Source organism: Lissotriton helveticus, chromosome 4_1 (genome assembly GCF_964261635.1).
Source record: "Lissotriton helveticus chromosome 4_1, aLisHel1.1, whole genome shotgun sequence".
In the NCBI taxonomy this organism is placed as follows: Eukaryota; Metazoa; Chordata; class Amphibia; order Caudata; family Salamandridae; genus Lissotriton; species Lissotriton helveticus.
The window spans coordinates 1,875,774,901-1,875,788,103 of NC_136063.1; positions in this window are offsets into that span (position 1 = coordinate 1,875,774,901).

Here is a 13,203-nt window from a genome sequence, read left to right on the forward strand (position 1 = left end):
CAGTAATGGATCCCGTAAAACTATACATTTCTATAGTAACTTACAATTGATTTTGAGTTGAAAAAAATATCTGGTTGCAGGGACATATAGGACTTGCAGGTTCACCAAGAACCCGATGTACCCGGAGCCAGTAACTGAGCTGCATCTTGCAATGGTTTTTCATTGTGTACTGGGTAGATAGCAATTTATTCATTAAAAATAGGTATAAAGGAAACCTGTATATTTCTGAAATGGGAACAGAATATAGAGTTAGAAGTAGTGATTATTGGCACATCTCCAAAATTGTGGGCACACACACAAGCATGTGAATTAGAGGACATTTTGAAAAATTTCTTCTTTTTCACAAATTGCCTTACATTTGAAGGCAGAAATGCAAGGAAAGTCAGCTATGTTTTATGTATGTTTTAGCTCAGGAAATGAGCTAAAACATACTGTCATTCTAGGCAGCCCCCACCCCATGTATAAAAAAACAGCATAATCCCTGGCAACTAGTGGGCTCTCTGACCCCCTACAAATAATAATAAAAATAAGCCCTGTTGCCTAGTGAGTTTTCTGCCTCCCCCGTGGGAAGATAAGGGACTATTGCCCCCATCTGCCTCCCGGGGGGGAGGAGAAAGACTTAGGCAATGTTTTTGGGGGGTGCAGGCATTGGCATTCCCATTTTCTGCAGCCACCATCATGTAAAAAAAAGAAAAAACTAATCCCTGGTGCCTAGTGGCTTTCTGCCCCCTCCCACCCCCCGGCCAAACTTGAGGCTATTTTTTTGTGGGGGAGGGTGGGGGCATTGGCATGCCCATTCTGGGCAGGGTCCACCCTGAACTATAATAAACAAATACAAATCCCTGGTGTCTAAGGTGCTTTCAGCCCCCCCCAAGGAGAGAATACATTAGCACCCTCTTCTCCACCTCCCGAGTCCTAAATAAAAGGAAATCCCTCTGCAGTTTACAGCAGAGCGATTTGGTGCATTTGTGCACATGACGGAATGGTTCCATCATGAGCACACGAGCATTGGTGCTCATAACGGAACCCTTCTGTCATGAGCACCACAAGAGGTAATTATTTTTGGCTTGCCTACAACTTAGAATTGCTTACTGTTAACTTTTTATTAGACTGAGGGGGATATTTAAAAAAAATATAGGAGTGCGGTGTAACTCCAAAATTGATAATGCTGCACTCCGACATTTTTTAAACCCAGGGACGCTCAGTATTTAAATTTCACTAAGCTCCAGACCTAAATAAGCTGCCTAGTACCAGTGCAGGCACCCTTGTGCCATGTTGCAAGGGTGCCTGCGTTGCTGGGGTGAATGTCTATGAGCAGGAAGGGACACCTTCCTGGCGAGTTGCTGCTTCTATGTGTCCTGAAGAATGCAGCAAACATGGAAAGAGCAAAATAAGAGGAGAAATACAACATGTTTTCTTGTATCACCTGTTAAGACCAGGTAATTTCTGTTCTTATTTTGAACGCTGCCCCATTCCTTGTAAATTTGGGGCAGCTTAACACCACCTTGTAAATATTGGGTTGAGAATAAGGCCACTGGAGCGTCAGAAAAAGGGACGCTCTGGTGGTGTTCAGGGCTTGTAAACAATCCCCTTAATCTTCTTGTCATCCGTCCAGTAATAACGTGTGGAAGGGACCCACATCAGAGGCTGTCCCCTGCAAAGATCTAACAAAGAAACTGCAAAGTAAAAAATTAGGTACACCCAATAGTGATGATTACTAAGAGGGGCACTATACAAACAAACTTTATGTAAATGACAAGCCACACTAAAAATGTCAATGACCACCACTCCCAGTGAGCGAGGAATGGAGTTAACTAGGACTGGGATGAAGTAAAAGCTAGGTGTAATTAGGAGTAATCTAAGAACTATCACTTTATTCCTCTTCCTTCGCCTATTTGTAGAATAAGAGGACATACCACGCAATACAGTATTGCATTGGTGTAGAACAAAACAAGAAGATTGGTGCTGAACCAGTGATTATTTAACACTAAAACCAGATTAGAGAATTATACTGCCATGGTATCCAGGCGGGCGTAACCAAAACGATCACCAGAATCCAAAATCTAAAGTCTGTAGTGTTTAAGAAAGATATAAAGTCTTTGCCCGAAAGAAACTAATAATAGAAACCTCTTTTTCAACCATCCAAGAGGTTGCCATTTCTTTTGTTGAGGGTCTGAGATGTTAGGAATGGAGAAGAGCACCAGAAAAGTAATTAAGCCATGGGAATTGCAGTGTGTACCCAAGGATCCTGGATAGTCATTATGAATTTTTGACATCGTCCCACATGTCATAGCAAGAGACAGGAATTTAAAGCATGGAATAGAAGGATGTTTTGATGTTGCAAAGCCCATCATCCATAGGGACACAGGGGTTGTGACCACAAACCTAATTGTTACCATGTCTCATACCCCTTTCTTCATTTAGAAAGTTTTTTTGACCCTTAAAAGGCTTTTGCCATTCTTACAAATAACAACTAGGAGAGGGTATGAATGGAACATTCTCCTTCTTGGGAGCCACAGTGGAATGTATCAATATCTTATGATTCAAATTGCGGCTGTAAATCTTTGATCCCTTATTGACCCACTAGTTGGGTTGATAACCTAGTCACAAAGAGGAAGTAGATGGGCAACTTCCCTTTGGTAAATATATCAGCAGATTGTTTCCCAAATAGGATACATTATTGTATTATTAATAGATATGAACTGTTTTTAAAACAAATGTTTCCAGTTTGGGATTGCAAATATGGAAATAAAGGATTGTTGTACTTTACATGCATTTGTTCCTGCATTCTCAGTAAAGCACAAAGGATCACAAATTGCTGTTTGACTAATTAATATTCTATAGCAGGGTTTTTTGTGACCTCTGCTAATGACGGAGTTGCATTGTGACATATGAATACACAAGACACATTGCAACATACATTTCCATTTGCAAATAAGTGGTGTGCAAGTTGTTCATCAATGGTTGGGGAATGTGAATACTACGTTAGGCCAGAAATTCCAAAGTGCTTTGTAAATACGCACAAACAGCTATTAGAGCATCCACAAAAGGCAAACCTCACCTGCGACCTAGGAAGAAAGGTAAAAAATTGGGAATGGCAATTGTCTGTTGAAGATAAAAATTTAAAAGAACCTCGGATGAGAAGGTAGGAGAAAGCTGTAAGACAAGACCCTCTGAGAAAAAGCAGGGAAAAGATTGAGAGGAATTTAGAACTCCCATTTCTGCTAAACTATGTGGCAAATTGATAGTTAGCAAAAAGTGCAACTTATTAGAGAGAGCCTTGAAGATCATTACAAAGTATCAAAGGAGGCAGCCTGCAAAGCCTTACAGATTAGGGGAAGGTTCCAAGACTGAATAGGGCAACATACCCTGGGCTAGGAAGGGTAAAATCTCTCAAAAAGATGGTCAGCAAAATCAATTCAGAGGAAACAAATGCCACACAAAGCAGCACATTGGGAACGGAGAAAAGACACAGCCCGGCCCAAAACAAATCTCTCCCACAATAAATTCAGAAATGCTAATGCATCACAGAAAAGAGGGTTAATACCCTTGGAATTATACTATTTAACAAATAACTCCTTGTCCTCATTATATAAATTCAAAGTAAATGCAACACAAGTGTTGAAAAGCTGCAGCCGCCTAATGAAAACCACAGAGGCCTATCCTCTCAGTAGCCATACCATTGATTGCAGATCGACTATATTTGATGAAGGGAGAGATGGTTAGTGAAAGGGAATAGAACAGAGAGACAAATCCATTCAGCGGGGGTCTATCATTTCCCAAAACATTGGGAATCAGTACATCCCGGGCCATGCTAATGCTACAAAAACGACCTCACTTCTCTCTGAATCTGGAATGTCTCTATTAGGGAAAAGGGATGAAAGGCAAAAAGAAGACCCTGAGGTCAGGGAGAAGTTAGGGCATCCAACCTTGCTGCTATCGGATCACTTACCATGAAGAAAAGTAGAAGTAGTAGAGAGTTGAGGGAGTAAGCTAAAAGGAACTCTGAATCTTATACTTCATCTTCTGGAACACCCACACCGTCTAGTAAAAGTCTGAAAAGGGTGTGAAGATCCTCCTCAGCATACATGCCCTCAGGCTGTTCTTCCCTGGGAGCTAGCTACCTTGCAGTGAGAGAAGATGAAAACTTCCACCCAGGCACTAGTCAGGTGAGCCACAGCAGGGGAATGAGCAGCCACCTTATGATTTACATGGCACTTTGCCACCTGATTGTCTGCCCTCATCAGGTTTGCCATTCCTTTCTGTGTGGCAGAAAAGTGTTCATGATAGTTGTCCTTTCAGTTTGAAGAGAGGGCTGATTCTAACCTTGTCCTTACACCATTAAGCCTCATCCACAATTGTTCACCAACCTTTCATGCATGCCTATTGAAAGAAATGGGAATGAGATTTACACCCCAGGAAAGGATCCTGGTCCAAAACCACCACTTAAGAGAATTGACGATTGGAATCAGGGTCTCAAGAGCAAGGGTGTCAGGGCACTAAAGGAGCCAAGTATAGTGAACCAGGGGTTTTATGTGTAATCACAAATAATGATGCAGCTATGTTCCTCCTATTTATGTAACTAGAGGTAAGAGAAGCAAATGTTTATGCTAAACAGGGTCCAAAGATGGATCTGAACTTCCTAATATGCTCAGGAACAAGAGAAACATTTCCAGCTGTGGAGTCAAATAGTAAAATCGTCAACTTTTTTAAACTTTAAGGGGGTCATTATGATGACGGGCGGACTTTGTCCGCCCGTCACCATAGTGGGGAACGGGACCGCCCGCCATAAGGGCGGGGGTCCCGTGGGGGAATTAGGATGTGCCCGCCACAGTGGCGGGCACATCCTGTAGTTTTAGCATTGTGGCGGGCGGTGCACTCTGCACCGCCCGCCACAATGCTAAAAATGCCTTTTTGCATTTGTATATGCAACGCGGCAGGCACCGCGCGGTGCCTGCCGCTTTGTATATGCAAATGTGGGGGGGTACCATAGGTACCCCCCATGTGCCCCCCGACAGTGGTGGCAACCTGGGGGCCCTGCAGGGGGCCCCCGCAGCAATCCCCGCCTGCCTTTCCCTGGCGGCATTGCCGCCGCGGAAAGGCCTCTACTTTGTGCCATTGTAATATGGCTGGCGGTGTCCATTGGACACCGCCACCATATTAATACATTACCGCCGCGGTCGCCTTGCGACCGCGGCGGTAAAGCGGCGGACGGTCTTTCCGTCCGCCGCTGTCCCCTCCGCCATCCTAATCTGGCGGAGGGGAAAACAAGAGTGCTTGTCGGGCGGATTGCCTCCGCCAGGGTGGCGGTGGCCACCGCCACCCTGGCGGAGGCAATCCGCCCGACATCCTAATGGGGCCCTATGCGTTGATGGTACTTGGTGAGAATTTTCTTAATGCAACACCCAACCGTGAGTGCAATAGAAGAGAACACACTCAACTTTTATATTGAATGGTTTGATGAAGTGTGGACAGTCAGTCATTAAGGTATAGATGCACCTTGATGCCATGAAGAATAGCAATCAATTTAGCAAAGATCTTTTTAAACATTTAAGGGGCAGACTTTAGGCTGAAGGGAAGAACCTAAACTATAAATATCTTTCCTGAACTGTGAATCGGAAGGTGAGTTGCCTTGATGGGAACATGAAAGTATATATCCTGAAAGTTGACTGAACAGGAAGTCATCACAAAGTGGGAGAAGACCTGGTAGCCCATTGGCTAGTAGTTGCCACAAACCTGAAGGCACAAACTGGGCATAAATGTAGCCTCTCTGGCACCCATACCTCAGATCACATCTGCACTAAAGAATGGGCTAAAGAAGGACTGCCCTGCTCTACCCTGGACCCAGCAAAGAAAGGCTACACCGTGAATCGACTTCACCTGCTGCTCCTTAGGCAAGCAAAGAAAGGACTGTGCATGCGGTGCCCTGTTCAAGGAAAAGTCATACCCAAGCCTTAGACACAAGAAGGGATTTAAAGAGTAGGTTAGCAGGATTCCTGTTATAGCTAGAGAGCTACACAATCATAAGGTTCCTGGCTTGGAGAGCTGGTAACCAGTAATGCCTTCCCACTGCCAACCACCAGTCTGCAGCTTGAGAAGCCAAGACACAACCTTCAAAAGTTGCACCTGTGTCTGATGGACACAGGAGAGTCATCAGGGTGCTGTGTGGGTACCCAAGACGGAAATTATCACCAGTAACCGGAGGCCAGTAGAGCAGTGGCAACTGTTTTTTGATTGCATTGCAGGGATTCTGCTTAGAAACAGAACCATGCTTGGATCATAGACCATCGGCATGTAGGGAATCTCATCACACCATCTCAGTATCTATGAGCATAGTCTGGCTAGCTGTAGTGCCTCATTTGCCCTCCTAACCTTCCCAGAGAAGCAAGTGAGTTGGCAACCCAAAACACAACACTCTCAATCCTTTCAGGGATCACGGTAATAGGACACACTGTTTCGTTCTCTCATTCGTACTCATCCACAAATAGATAAACATGAAACACAAAGGAAGTTTAGAATATTTATTTAAACTACTGTGCTCTGAGGTGCCACAATTAGAAGACAAATGGATAGCAAACATGCAATAAAAGCCCTGTCATGTTATAAGCCAGATTAGCCAAAACGCCCCACCCCTTCTAGTGAAGTGAATGATTATATATCAAAGATCTCTGGGATTAGTGGCGGACCTGTACTTTAGCATGCACAGATGGATGTTCTATCAGGACCATTCCATTGAAGTCTATGGCGGTTCCCCCATAGAACCTGAAACCGGACTTGAGGCTGCTTTGACTGCAATGTAACTATCCAACTAAGGGGGAGATGTACTACGATTGTGCACTCTTTAGTCTTTTCAATGCGTTTATGCACCTTTGGGCTTGGAGTTTTTGTTTTTTATCAACATTAGGTTGTATAGACACATGTGCCTGTTTAATCTATTTCTACATCGTATATTTTTTCCCCAGGGATTTCCCTGCAATGTATTGGTGCAAATAAATGTGATCAATACTGTGTTGCATTTTATAATGCATTTTTCATTGAGACACAGGTACATCCCAAGGCGCTAACCTAGAAAAAGTAGTCCTGAATTTCTGCAGTCTAGTAATACCTACTCTCTGTGAGTTTTCCTAGGGAACGTAACTTACAGAATCAAATATACAAAATTAACACAGGTCACTAAAATGTGGCATAATCATTGTACCAGGAACCCTGAGAAATTACACTCAAGATTATATTCAAGCATAAACAATATACTTTATTCAAATTTAGTTTTACATAAAGAAACAATTGGTGCAAGCCAGACCTGCATTTGCCTAAATGGCTGGTCAGCAGAACACTGAACATGACGTTTGTCTAACATTTTGCATCTTTTTCATGCTATGGTAATTCCAATCAGTCTCCCGTTGTGCAGGAACATATATAAAACCAAAGCCTGACCCATCAATTGTGCTTCTCTGGGCCTCCTAAATGTAGGAGTTACAGATATATTTATGATTTTTATGTGCTCTGTATGTTCACAGGCAATCAACTGGGGCAGTATATTTTAGAAATTTGGAAAGCAACTGAAAATGAAATGCTGGTTTAGGGTGTTTATCTTTTTCTTGCAGATATTTCATTTGAGTTTTATGAAAACATACCGCAACCAACGTCCCCTGTAGGCTGCACACATGCAGACCCCCTTCCAGCACCCAGACTTTCTCTGGGAGTGTGCTCAGCACTCCCAGGACCCAGTCGGCGTAGCAAGGTCAGGCGGTATCCTGTGCAGAAAATTTCTTGTCACCCCCCACCCACATTGAAACTATTAGGAAAAAAAAGCTAGTTACACACATTTTTGCCATTTTGACACCCCCCTCAGTAATTACACCCGGGGAAGCTCGCACCCACCGCACCTCCCTTCCTACGCCACTGCCAGGACCAAAAGAAATAATAATGACAGGGATGCGTGAAAACTTCCGTTTCTATTTTAGTGTGTGACAGGCGTTACTCTAGGAGGCCCAGCACCTCCAAAGACAAAGGGATTGCTGCTTTTATTTTGAGTGTTTCAAGACACCGACCCTAGGCTGTGTGACATAAACACCTATTTGTGATTGTATTTCACACTGCAATAGGAGGATGAGGATGCGGCATTACGGCCATAGATGCTGACATTGGAAATGTGGAAACAGGTTTCAGTCTCGGTATTCACATAAAACCCTCCAGTATGTATTGATTTGAATGTGTGCTATATAACACTGCAAACACCTTCAGCTGGAATATTTCTGCTTAAAGAATGGGCAAATGCTTTTTCACCCATCCTCCTTTTTTGTCTTTTGAATTCACTAATTGCATTGTCATCAGAGGTCGGGCAGTAATGTTTCTCAAGTTCATGTTTATGCACTCTTTTAATAAATACTTCATACATAATCTGATGTACTAAGGTGAAACACTTCTGCATGTTAACTTTTTTTAATTTTGAAGACACCGTACCATATTCTAACATAATTTCTACTACATTGATGACATGACCCATGTTTCCAGTGCTCGGCTTGCACATGGGCTCTTAAGAGCCATAGTAGACCCTTAGCTCAGCTGTCCCTGGTAATTTGTTTGCTCATCCACCTATACCTTGCACCATAGTCAGGACCATGGGAATTAAACGGCTGGAGAGAACCACAATATGCAGCAAAGTTAACTCATGCAGCAATAAAATGCAAATAATGCAGTGTAATACGCTCATTTTGTGATAGTAATACTTTTTACGCTATTATTATTAAACTGTCTCGGCAATTGTCTTACCTCATTAGTACCAATTTAACACTGTAATACATCAATTAGCAACAGCAAGGTATACAGTCATTTTGCAGTCATTTTGCAGCAATATGAGTACTCTCGGTTTTAGTTACATTTGATCCATTTGAGGTAGAAACTATTTTGTGGGTCATAATCTGCAGATTATAATCGGATAATGGATTTTGTGGCACATACAGCAAATCCATAGTTATGTGGAAAATGTCATGGCCTCAAAATCACATATTCCAGTGAATCCGACCATAGTACAGGGGTGTGAGTGTTCAGTCAATCACATATTTTGTGCTGAAATGGGATCCTTTCAGTACAAAAACAATCCTTTAGAATTTTTCCTAATGTATGTGTGCTGTACAGTGCAACAGATATGCAAAGTTTGAAAAATATGGAGACTTTTAAAAGTTGCTCCACTGTCACGCCTGTCTCGCAGAGACATATTATTTGGGCTCCAATTCCAATCTATAAATGTTAATGGAAAAAGGATTTTGACTCAGATCCTATTGGTGGTTGCATGGGACCACCCATGTAGCACCTATAGTGGGCCCTTTTATGCAAAGTAGCTCAATGTACGGACTAGTGCTACTTTGCCTTACTGTCTAAACTTTCCTGCACAGATCATGATTTGTGTTGGAAAGTAAATCCCACCATAACAATTTGTACTTGGTTTGCATCACTTTATGATGCAAACTGTGAGAAGTTGACCTGGCATATGCTGTCCACTATTCTAGTGGGCACCTTGCACCAGTCCAAACGACCCTTATTGATGGTAAGTTAAAGACAACCTTTATAGAAAGTTATCCTAGTGGTAGCTGTGGAGAGCAGCCTTCAGGCTAAGTCTTAGAGGAATGTAAAGGAGCTTGTTTTACCAGTCTATAATCTCATGAATGACCAATTGAAAGGAGAACTCAACCAGGTATATATAAGATATACGTATTTATTCTAAATACATTCCACTAGTCTCTTTATGAGGCTAGAGGCAAAAATACATACAGAAAACTTAACAGCACACAGTAAATTAGCACAACATACGTTGAGCCCTTGGGGCGTACCAAACCATATATTAAGCAAGTGGTATAAGAACAACGACTTGACTAGACACAAGGCCTAGAGCCTGTAGAAGTGCTGGGGCCACAAGGAAGCACCCAATGTGGTGACACAGGGGACCCACAGGGGACGCATGCAGTGTCTAAACACAGCCGCAGATCACCATTAACTTCTATGGGGAAAGTCGCGGTGGGAAATTTAAAGAAAAGGGACACTTAGAAGAGGACTTTGAGCAAACCCCTTTAGTCTTAAGGGGTTCTAGAGCCAACACCCATGGGAGCACCGGAGTACTCGAGTTACCTCACCCAGGGATGCCGGGTGCATAGGTGTCTTTTGGTGTCAGGAATCGTCATAGTTTTCAATGGCGATCTGCTGCAAAATGCTGCTGCCGTTGTAGAGGAAAGTGTCTGGTGTGATCCAAGCCTGGATTGAAGATGAGAAGAACCTGAGAGCAGAGGGAACAGAGTCTGGGTCACTAGCCAGTGACTAGGGGCACGATTAACGAATGCCCACCGATGTCGGGTGATTTCAGGTGAAGAAGGTGAAGCTTGCCACGAGGACCAGGAGGCATTGACGACAACCAAGTTCTGGAATTGTCCCACAAAGGAGGTCGAGTTCTGCAGTGGCCGTGCCCGGATTGGACCCAACAAGCCTTGGCAACAGCAACCCATGCAGGAATCAAAGAAATGCTTTGGTGTGGACCCGCAAGGTCTGAGGGACTCACCATGTAGTGGAGAGTCAGGGCACGTCTGGAGCAACCAGGAAAGCCCAAGGAAAATCAGAGTTGCCTGCACAGGGACCCACCAGTTGACAGACCAGGGATTGCAAAGGAGCCTCAAGCTGAAATGCAAGAAGTGGGCTCACGGAACACTTGTGAAGTGTAGGCCCACACTCTTTGATGCAGCTAGTGCTTGGGGTTTGGGCTACAAGTAACCCAAAGCTCAACTTCAAGAGACGTCAAGAAGTTAATGCACTAGCAAATATGAACGGTGTCCAGGAGTCCTGGTTCCACGTCACTCACGAGGGCTGCGGGTCTCAGCTTAGCTGGGGACTCGGGTCTGCCTCTGAGAAGTCTGGAAATCCTCTTCCTGTTTTGCAAATACTTCAGAGTCCTGTGGGAGCTTTGGAAATGCATACTGGCAAGATAGTTTGTTGGTGCCTGTCAAGCAGGGGAGTCACTCCTTGACTCCAAGGGAGATTCTTCTATCCTCTTTTCTTTAGTAGAGCCTCGAAGTTCCAGGATTACGTTTCAGAGTTTCGTCCAGGTGTAATCTAAAATTCTGTTGCCAGGGGTTTTTTACTTATACTAAAGAAAGGCGTTGGACATACTCTGGGGACCCACCTATGGGAGGGTCCGGAAAGAGGGGTGGCTACACCCATTTCCTTTGTCCAGTTTCGTACCAGAGCAGTGGTTGGTAGCCCCTGCAACCGGTTTGAACTGGACTATGCACAGGGACACCAAATGTGCCCCCAGTGCTGACTTCAAAGCACTCTCAGAGTGCACCCACCAAGCCCCAATACACTAAAGCCGGTCTGGGAGGTGGTTACACCTCCCTGTGACAGGAAACCTATTGTCCAGGCCTCCCCTGCCGGAGTTCCGATCAGCAGCAGGAGGCCAGACTTGTGTCTGTGGCTGCAGCATCCATTTTGTGATGCCAGGGCTCTTTTAAACTATTACCGGTTAGACCAGTGTGTACATGTCTCTCCCTCTAGAAGGGTGGAATTCTACCCCTGCTGCCAGGACTGGTAGGGTGGGGGGGTAGGATTCCAAAGTATTTGACACCAAACACGACATGTTTCCATGCAGCTATTCCAAAGTTAGCATTTACTGCGAGAATATAATGCACTCAAGAGTATATGCTCTGGCCTGCATCACAGAACAGCCCCGGAGAATGGATTCCGAAGGCTGCAGAGGGGTCCTGCTCATGCATGGGCACCTTCTCATACGAAACCAAGCACCCTGCCTTCAGGATTGATAAGGCCTGCCATGGGAGGACTGATAGGTTTCTATGTGGAGTGATTTAAAGGTAGATATTGGTAACCTATATCTTAGTAAGGGGTGCATGCACCACCTTACCCAGGCTGCAGTAACAGACCTGTGGTGTCATTTTGGAAGGCTTCCCAGGGGTGGAATAATACATGCTGCAGCCCCTGGTAGGCCTCTGGGGTACCTAAGCCCTTAGTACATAGTGAACTGTATACTAGGGACTCACAAGGGTATCCCAGTAACCAAACTGGCGTGTACCTAAGGGTCATGCAATCAATTTAGAGTGGAAGTAGCTAGGCTCGGGTCCTGGATAGCAGGGCCCCAGCCAGGCTAAAGTAAAAAAACACCAGCAAAAAAGTGGGGGTAACCATAGTGAGCAGATCCTACTCTCCTACACAAACTATTTGCAAAGTGTTAGTAAATCCGTGACATAATCTTCAAACAGGTACTATGTTTAAATATTTTTAGGAGGTTGTGCGTTCTTAGTGCAAGATAATGCAAGGTGGCCAAATAACAAATGCAGAGTAAACATTCCTTTGCCATGTAAAATATGAAGGTACTGAAGAAGCCAAAGAGAAGGGGCCTAAGAAACAGGGGAGAAAAATAGTTTGTGCCCTGGCATTAGCATGGCGGACTTCTGTAGACATGTTCCTGGTTGTACAGAAGGTCTAAGCCCTCTGTAACAGCTATAATGTATTTAGGGTTCTGTTCTATAGCCTTCACACGTGGTAAGGTGTAGTACAGGCCTCGTAGTGATAGCAAGGGTGGGGGCACCCGGCCTGGCGGGCATAACCTGCCCTGTTACCTTGTGAGTATTCTAGAGGTGGTAAGACAAGTGGAGCAGAGGAGAAATGAGTGTCACCCTATTTTGTGATCTTGACATGTGATTTTAGTGAGAGGCATGACTATGTTTGCTGACGCCAGTAGACAGGCGCCACCACCCAGACATAAGAGAGGCACAGTCTAAACTGCACTGGCTGCACTTTTTTAAACATCAAACACACAAAAGGTGATGAGAGGAATGCATTCAATAAGGCTAACCACCAGTAATTGCTCTGTGTAGAATTCCATCCCATTGTTCTGTTGCCAAAAACGCCACCTCACTGGGACCAAGACATATACAAATCAATCTTGACTTTGCTCCAATAAGAACAGTCAAGCCCAAGTTGCCATTCCAACTTTTCCCTGAGTCAGAGCACACAACCCATGAACCGTTTTGCCCCGAATCTGGTTTTTAAGTAAGGTGTAGCTTGGTTCCAGTGGCACCCTGAGCAAGGGCCCCACATCTGTGCATACCCTTGGGTAATTAGGGCTTTACATCAAACACACAAAAGGTGATAGGAAGAATGTTTGCAATGGGTCTAAACACTGCAATCGCTCGCTCAGGGTTG